Below are 9,363 nucleotides of genomic sequence, written 5' to 3' on the forward strand. Positions count from 1 at the left end.
TAAGTTGCCTCGCTTCAACCATTTTTTTCCAGCATATCAGTTGTTGTATTGAATGGGATCGAAAATTGGTCAGTGATGTAAACAAATTTGTTGGTAGGCAATTAATGCTACCAACAATTATCCATTCACACGCAACATCCTTCTTAATCTTGATTTACAATTGTGATTACAAGAAGTTCCTGTAATTATGACCTAAAGTCATTTATGTGTGTTGGATCCATTATAGGTTTATAATTCATTTGGTAATTAAAAATAATTTCCCCACGTGATGGGTCAATTGCTCCTCTACAAGCTCCAATTCCAATCCAAACTCTGCATGTCATTTATATTTCAACCAGATTCAACAATGATTATACAGAAAACTTTGCTCTGGCATAATTCACAGATTTCCTTACCATATGATGGACATATCTTCCAATCTCAATCTTCAATACCAATATATTACCATTGGTATTACCTACAACAATCTTCAAGCTTCGTGCAATTTTTTTGTAGTCCAAATTTTCATACAACCTAATACATTTTAGGTTTGAACAGAAAGAACAAAACATTGCTTCATCTAACCCTAGAAACTTTTTAATCAAAGGAAAATTTCACACATAACATAGAGTTTTATTTCTCTTGTATTACTTTGACCAATTAGGGACCATCAATACTTAGTATTTACATGAATCGAAAGTAAATATACTTCTCAGTCACCATCCTCCTAGGGGGAATTCTATTTTATGCAGAGTTTGCTCCATAGTTTTCTCTTGGAATGGTTTGTTTTACTTTCTAGACCCATTAACCTTTAATAAGATTATTTTATCTTTCATTATGAAATGCTCAGGGCCAATGGTTTTCTATTAAGGGTCAACCAAGAAGAAAATTTACCGGATTCAGTTCTTCCTATACCCACACTCACCCCAAAATTAGCTCAAAACCATATAAATGTTCATCCATATCATTCCTACAATGTTGTCATCTCCAATCGATGGACATGTTTCCAATTTATGGATACATTTTCGATCTGGAAATATTTTAATTATGTAAGTAGATTCAGCTCTACATATACCCACACTCCCCCAAAATCAAATCAGAACCATGGAAACGTTGATCTAGATCATTCCTGCAATTTTGTTGTCTCTGATCGATGGACCTATTTCTAGTTTATGGATACATTTATGATCTAGAAAAAATTTAATCATGTAAGAATATTTGGCTCTACGTATATCCACAATCACCCCAAAATAATATGAAAACCATAAAAATTATGTTCCTGATCATTCCTGCATCTTGTCGTCTCCAATCGATGGACCTGTTTCCATTGTATGGATAAATTTCCAATCTATAATATTTTAAAGGTGTAAGAGGAATCACCTAGGGATTTAATGGAACTGTAGCATGTGGAAGGAAATAAGTCCCTAAGGTAATGCAAGTTTTTAGTTCTTTGAGAGTTGTAGAGTGATAGCATTAGTATCCAGCTTCAATGGGTGGCCTGTTGCATTTGACTATGTTGGAATTTGTAGTTTTTCTAGTGGTTTCTCTGAGCCGGTTTTGGCTTGAGGTGAACGATGATGTGTTGGGACTCATAGTTTTCAAGGAATACTTGAACAATCCAAAATTATCCCTTGCTTCTTGGAATGAGGACGATGACAGCCCATGTTTGTGGGCAAGTGTGGTATGTAGCCCCAAAATAGGAAGAGTCATAGAAGTGGTGCTCAACAGAGGTCTCACTAGGATTCAGTCCCTTCACATTCTCTCTCTTTCCTACAACAATTTCTTTGGAAATATCAATATCATCAAAGATTTGGCACAAAGTCTCGACCACAAAATCATGAATTTGAATCACAATTCGTTCTCTATTTCAATTCTTGCCGAACTCTTTCAATAATATGATACACTCAGAGCCATTTCCCTTTCCCACAATGAGTTACAAAGTTCCCTTTCTTCTAGCTTGAGCTCTTATTCTAGTTTGATAGCATTGAACTTGTCTCCAAACCATCTGTCTGGGTCTCTTCTTGGGTCAATTTCATCACTAAAAGATCTAAGATCACTAGACTTGTCCCACAATTCCTTTGTAGGAGTTGTACCTGTGAGTATTGGGGGTCTCAGTACTCTTCGAGATATTCATCTCAATAATAACAATTTTTCTGGCCCTTTGCAAGTTGATTTAGGTGATTTTTCTCTTTTGAAAATTTTAGATTTTAGTCATAACTTGTTTTCAAGTGGGATGCCAGATTCCCCGAAAGGGTTGAATTTTGTTTCGACTATGAGAATTATCATTAATTTGTTTGTGGGAACTATCCCATCATGGATAGGAAGTTTGAGAGATCTCGAGTCTCTAGATTTTTCAAGAAACAATTTCACTGGATAAATTCCGTCCATTTCCTCCCTGCAGAATGTTAGGCTTATCAATGTATCATATAGTAAGCTCTTGGGACCCATTCTGGAATATTTATTGGGTTGTAGTAAGCTTTACTTGGTTGATTTCAGTAGGAATGGATTTACTGGAAACATTCTTAGTGAGTTGTTTCAGTTGGGTTTACAAAACATATATTTGTCATGGATTTTTCTCAATGGGAGCATTCTGCAAGTTGGTTCTACAAAATCATACCAATTTATGAAAGAAATAGATTTGTCACACAGTAGCTTAAGTGGGGAAATATCTCCAACAATCACTCAGTGCTCCAATTTAAAGCTATTGAACTTGTCAAATAACCTTATCGCCTCGAAGATTCTGTCGGAGATAGGTAATCTTAAGTCACTGGTGTCTTTGGATCTAAGTTATAATCATCTGTTTAGAGCCATACCTGTGAGACTTGGTAATGCTAGTGCTCTTTCAATGTTGCAACTGGATGGAAATTTCTTATTTGGACGAATTCCTACAGAAATTGGCGAATGTTCATCTTTGGCTTTACTAAGCTTGTTAAAAAATAGTTTGAGTAGAAATGTACCCAAGGAATTATCCAAGTTTAGTCGACTGATAAAAGATTAATTTGGGAATGAGCAATCTTACTAAAGAATTAACCTAGCAATTAGGGAATTTTGGTTATTTATTATGGGTAAAATTTTCCCACAACAAACTTAAAGGGAGGATATCAAAAGGCCATAGATTCAACACATCAAACATGACTTCTCTTGAAGGAAATGCAGGCCTATGTTGATTGGGAGTCAATTTTACTTGTCCCGTGGTTACGCATAAGCCAATTATTCCAAATCTAAATATGAGTGGGAGTCCAACCAGAGGAGGAATTCAAGTGATTAAATCTAGATGCAGTGGAATTGTAATATCTGCATTAGCTGCGATTGCAATAATATGTAGAGAATTGTAATATCTACAGAAGTGTTTCTTCAATAATTGCAATATCTACAATAGCTATGATTACATTTGGTGTTGTTGTTGCGACTATCCTGAATATAAGAGCACAGTCCAATTCAAAATTGATGAATCATATGCTTGATAGCTTTTCGGAGTACCCATCCACTGATATGGCTCTAGGAATTGGTTCTGTTTACACCCAACTCTGATCATGCATCTGAGGATTGGATGACTAGTGCTCATGCATTGATTAACAAAGATTGTGAGCTTGGAAGGGGAGGGTTTGACATTGTGTACAAAGAAGTCCTAGGGGATAGGCAAGAAGTTGCTATAAAGAATCCGATGGTTTCAAATTTGGTTAAATCATAATAAGGCTTTGAGAAGGAGATACAACTTTTGTGTAGAATCAAACATCCAAATCTAGTGAATTTTCAAGGCTACTACTTGACACCACAATTACAACTTCTTATATATGAATACATTCAAAGTGTAACTTTGCATAGTTGACTTCACGAAAGATCCCAAACAAATCCCCTATTAAGTTGGTCAAATCGGTTTAATATAGCTTTGGGGACTGCAATGGGGCTTGCAAATCTTCACCATGCTTGCAAACAACCAGTCATACACTATAACATAAAATCCAACAATATTTTGTTGGATGAGAATTACAACCCTAAAGTTGCAGATTATGGCCTTGCAAAGTTGTTTCCCATGCTTGATATATGCATTATTTGTAGAAAAATATTGAGTGCATTAGCATATATGGCACCCGAATTTGCCTGTCAGAGCGTTAAGATAAATGAAAGATGTGATGTCTATGGATTTGGGGTGTTGTTATTAGAACTTGTTACAAGAAAAATGCCAGTTGAATACATGGAGGATGATGTTGTGATCTTATGTGACAATGTGTGGTCATTACTAGATGAAAGAAAGGCATTGACTTGTGTGGATTCGACTTATTTTGCAAGTCAGTGGAGTAATGTAACTTATTTAAGGAAGAATAAGAATGTAGCTAACTTATGTGCCTAATATTGATGGAAGAATGAGCTTCCTATGTTGAGGGTTGAGATGGCTCAACATAAGGCTATGATGAGTTTGAAGGTGCAAATTTGGTAGTAGGTGACTACTGTTTCTGTGAGTTATCCTGCTCATGATCCGCAGTGGTATTGGATCCTTGGGTTCTTTGTGGATCTTGCCTAAATATTTCCTAGAAAACAAAACATTAATAAAAATAAAAAACATTAAAAATTTAAATCTAATATATCAATTTATATTTAACTAATTATGAAAACTAAACCACACATTTTTCAACTTAACATTCTTATTGGGGTATCTTTGCACCTTTTTGGAGCAATTGATAGTATTAACATTAAGAGAGAAGTTTTACCCAAAAAAATAAGCATTAAGAGAGAAGGTCATAGAGTTGAAATTCAATACATACATCGATGTTTCCTTCTCATCTGTCCCACTTGCGAATTCTAGAGAGAGATAATACAAAGAAAATAGAGAAAGAAACGCTCTCAAAATAAAATAGTACTAGAGCGCAGGGCACTTAGGATGCGAGCAGGAACACAGATTTTCAAACTGGAACCCTTATTATTAACCATTCCCAAACCCTCATGTCCTTACCTGAGACTTTGTTAGGTTTCTTCCTCTGGATCTTCTTCATCCATTATTTGAGATTATAATAAAAATGTCGATCTGTGTTCGTTTGAGGGGGCTTGTCCCAGGTTCAAAGTGTGTTGCGCACTAGCAAATCCCTCAACTACTGGCCCTTTCAGAAATGATCTGCAAGCATATCACAGTCTCGCCCGAAGCATTTATGGGAGGTTGTATAACCAAGCTTCTGTAATAGAAGGGATATCTGTGCAGTGGCGCCATGTATTTACTTCTACTCTATATTGATCTTATAGCTCCGTGTGCATAAGAACTTCACGCAGATGATTTATTTAACATAATCACATTAAACTCATAAACTCTAACAAATAATAGTATATCTTATAGTTCTTCTCATAATTCAGTGAAAAGCATACATAACTATACTAACAACAATAAAAACTGAACATTGAAAGATAGAAAATTATTCACCAAAGCTTATTCTTTATTAATATAAATCTTCAGTATATATAGGTATTCAACCTACACACCCAGTTGCAGGTGGTTTACGCACTTAGATGCAGACTCTTCCAGACCTTCGTGCACTCAGCTACAAAGCCTTCCCCAAAAATATAGACCATGGGCACAAATATAAAGATTTAATTCACTTATGATGATATGATTAGATTACAAAGTATTACATCTTATTATATACATTTCATATTTACAAAAACCATGGTCCACATCCCATGGATCCATAAAACAAGGACTTACCCAATACGCGTTACAAAATAAGGATTTTCTCCCATCCCCAAAGCCCTAAAATACCGTGTGATGAATATATCTTTGCCAGCTTCATGCGGTCTGCTCCTTCTTCTGCAAGGTCTTTTACCCAAAACTTGGACCAATTTGGGCCATGCCCAACAGACTCACCCGTGACTCATCCCGAGTCACTCAGCTTCGACACCCTTGATCTTTGTTACGATCCTGTTGTACACTGCGTTGTACTACTAGACTGTTTCTACCATCAATTTTTCTTCTTGGCGCGCCTCCTTCAACAAAGCTTCTGTAGTAGGGCCAACAATATTTTGCAATATTTCTGCTTCCCTTCTCTTCAATTCCTTCAACCTCTCATCCACTTCCTATGAAAGTTGCAGGGCTTCCTCTTGCCATGGTTGAGTCCTCTCCTGCAAGATCTGTGCTTTTCTCTGAAGATCATCTATTTGCACCTGGAGGTTCTTTCCTTCAGTAATGTTGGCAAGCCTCTGCAAGACTGGTAAGGTCTTCATAGCTGTCAGGATCTCACCACGTTTCTTCTACTTGGCCTACAGTTCCTCCTCAATCTTCAAGACATTTGGATCCTCCTGTAGTGAGGTCCAAATCCTCATCATATCGTTGAGAAACTTTCCATAGTCTACCACCATATCAGAGATGCCTTTCATTGTTGCATTGAGATCCCTTTGTCTCTGTTCCCGAATCTCTGGTGGCCCCACTTGCTGCAACCTTATTCGCAGCTCTAATATCGACACTTCGTATTCAAATTTCAACTTAGCCATAGTATCTTTTGAGTCCTTGATCGTGACGGTAAGCTTTGCGACCTTTTCTGCTGGTGGTTCATCCTCCTGGACCTGCACATCTAGAACTATGTTGCAAGTCTCAACAATGGTTTTCTCTAGCTGTTCTCATTGTTGCCTTGCTTCCTCCCTATCCTTGACCAATTTCTCCATTTCCTTCTTCATCGATGCTTTTTCTGACTCCACCTTTGATTTTAACAACAACATATGTTACTCTCATTCCTGCAATTCTGCAGTGATACCTTGGCAAAATTCATGCAGCATCTAGAGGAGTAGTGCAGGGACATTCATCTGGACACTGCGCTATAATTTGGCTCGCTCTTTATTTGTTGCTGCTTCAAACTTCAGTGCCCCAACTGGCATGTGTAACATCCTAATTCTGTAAGTTGTTTCCAGTTATTGTTCTAGCTGCAAGGGCTAGGTAAACTTCTCTAGTTTCCTTGCTACCTGTGGCAACGCCTTCAGCTCCACGATGCCCTGTTGCACCTCAGCCAATATCGCTTTGCAGTGATCATCAATCTTGTCCCAAGTTTCTGCGTTGATCTCTTGGATCTTTTCCTCTATTTCTTTGATGTCCCCATCAGTGAGAACGAGCAGCACTACTCCCTTACTCTTATATGCCTTCTTCTTCTTTATTGGTGTCATTTTCACCACAAATGGTGAATCTTTTGATACCTCTGCATTGCTGATGTGTTTGTTGTTGTTATAGATCTAATCTGAAAATATAAGACAATGCAAATAAACCCAAAAAATAAGAAGATAGAAATAGATAGAAATGATTCACTTTATTGATATCAAACCCTTAAGGTAGGGCAACACCATACATTTACTCCTTAAGGAAGGAGAACACTCCACAAGCCATATGGATACTAAGCCATATGGCTTGTGGAGCGTTCTCCTTCCTTAAGGAGTGAATGTATGGTGTTGCCCTACCTTAAGGGTTTGATATCAATAAAGTGAATCATTTCTATCTATTTCTATATTCTTATTTCTTGGGTTTATTTTCATTGTCTTATATTTTCAGATTAAATCTATAACAAGTGGTATCGGAGCACTTTCTTGAGCAAAAGTGGAGAATTTTTTTATTTTTTATTTTTTGCCGAAAATTTCGGGGGCAGCGAGTTTGCAGATCAGATCTGTACATTTTGGGGCAAAATCTGCAAAATATAATTGCAGATCTGGATTGTTTGTGAAAAAATACTGGATTTCAAAAAAATAAAAATCGGCTAAATCGAAGTCTGGATGAGGGAGATATCACTGATCTAAAAATCAGTGGTGTTGCAGACAATTTTTTGGGGCAGAAAGTTTACGGCACATATATGGACGTCATGGTGCAAAATCTGCAGAATCTAATTGAATATCTAGATTCTTTGTGAAAAAATACTCGATTTCAAAAAAAAAATCGGTCGAATCGGAGTCCGGATGAAGGAGATATCGTTGAACTAAAAATCAGTGGTGTTGTAGACATTTTTCGGGGCGGCGAATTTGCAGATCATATCTGTATGATTTGGGGAAAAATATTTAAAATATAATTACAGATCTGGATTTCTTGTGAAAAAATACCCAAGTTCAAAAAAAAAATCAGTCGAATCGAAGTCTGAATGAGGGAGATATCGCTGATTTAAAATCAGCTATTTTTCAACAATTTTTTGTGATGACGGGACAATTGCGGTGTGGATCTGCAATTCCAGTGCCTAGATTTGGATTTCTACCACATGGGAAGATGCATAATGGTTGTTCCATTTCCGAAAACATCTCATAATAGGGATTCTGAGCAATATTGACAGAATTGTGGCCATTTAAAATCTTCACCAAGTTTGTGAGTTTTTCCCAAACCCTCTTATGGAGATGCTATATTTTACAGGAAAAGATGATAGCCCTACTATTGAAGAATTCATACAGAGAAAAAAGTTCAAATATGGGAAATTTTGGAAGGGTATGGTACCGCTTAAGTTCCAAGATGAGGCGTCTAAATGGTGGTGCTCACTTGACTACAAGCAGTTGCCCAAACTTTCAGATGCAGAATTTGAAAGAGTCCTTTTAGACAAATGGTCTCGGGCTAGAAAAAAGGATAATGAGACATGTAAGGGGTTATTTTCTACTAGTATATCATTACTGTAGGTTCATAGATTCATTCAGAAGGAGAAGATCGTTGTGTCTATAAATCCTAGTTGTCAGCATAATTTTATCAATGTTAACTTGGAAAAAAAATTGCAAGTTCCAGCAAAACACATTGAAAACACACAGATTGATGATGAGGATGTTCAAGTTTATAAGGATTTGAATATTTCTATGGATAAGTATGTGTTGGATGGTGATTTTTATACATCAGATCTGGATATCATGGATGTTGTTTTGGGATATCCTTGGATGGAATCCATGGGTACTATCAATATTAATGTGCCGAAGAAATTCCTAAAGCTCTAGTATAAAAAGAAGAAAATTACATTACAGGATATTTCCATCAATAAATAGGTAGAGTCCACGGAGGTTGAAGCAGAAGATGTTCCAGGGTCTGACATATCAAATGATGAGTCTTTGATGATTGACAATCAAACACAAACAGAGGCTGAAGCAGAAAAGGTTACAGGTGATGATACATCAGATGAAGGCTCAGTGGTTGAAGTAATATTGGAAGATAAGACACCACAATAAGTACCACAACATGCACCAGATAACAGTCAGGCTCCAATAAAGGGTGAATTAAAGAAAAAGACATCGTGGGTTAAAACTTCAACGCATTATCACCCACATCACCCCGCAAGAAAAAAACCAACAAGATGGCAATCGATTGCCACAAGGACAACAACCCCCGCATGACAGATAGCGAGAAGCGAAGATCCACCTACTACACATCAACAAAGAAGAGCTGCCACAGTCAACTTCCATCTC

The 9,363-nt window shown here is 37.0% G+C and overlaps 1 pseudogene; it reads left to right on the plus strand.

Moving 5' to 3' along the window:
* Nucleotides 1–4,330, plus strand: part of LOC149225784 (putative LRR receptor-like serine/threonine-protein kinase IRK pseudogene) — a 137,135-nt pseudogene extending 132,805 nt beyond the window's left edge.
* The last annotated feature ends 5,033 nt before the right edge of the window (nt 4,331–9,363 follow it).

The sequence above is a fragment of the Pinus tabuliformis genome, chromosome J, assembly GCF_031772625.1.
Source record: "Pinus tabuliformis cultivar Carrire ecotype Pingquan chromosome J, CPIR1, whole genome shotgun sequence".
NCBI lineage: Eukaryota > Viridiplantae > Streptophyta > Pinopsida > Pinales > Pinaceae > Pinus > Pinus tabuliformis.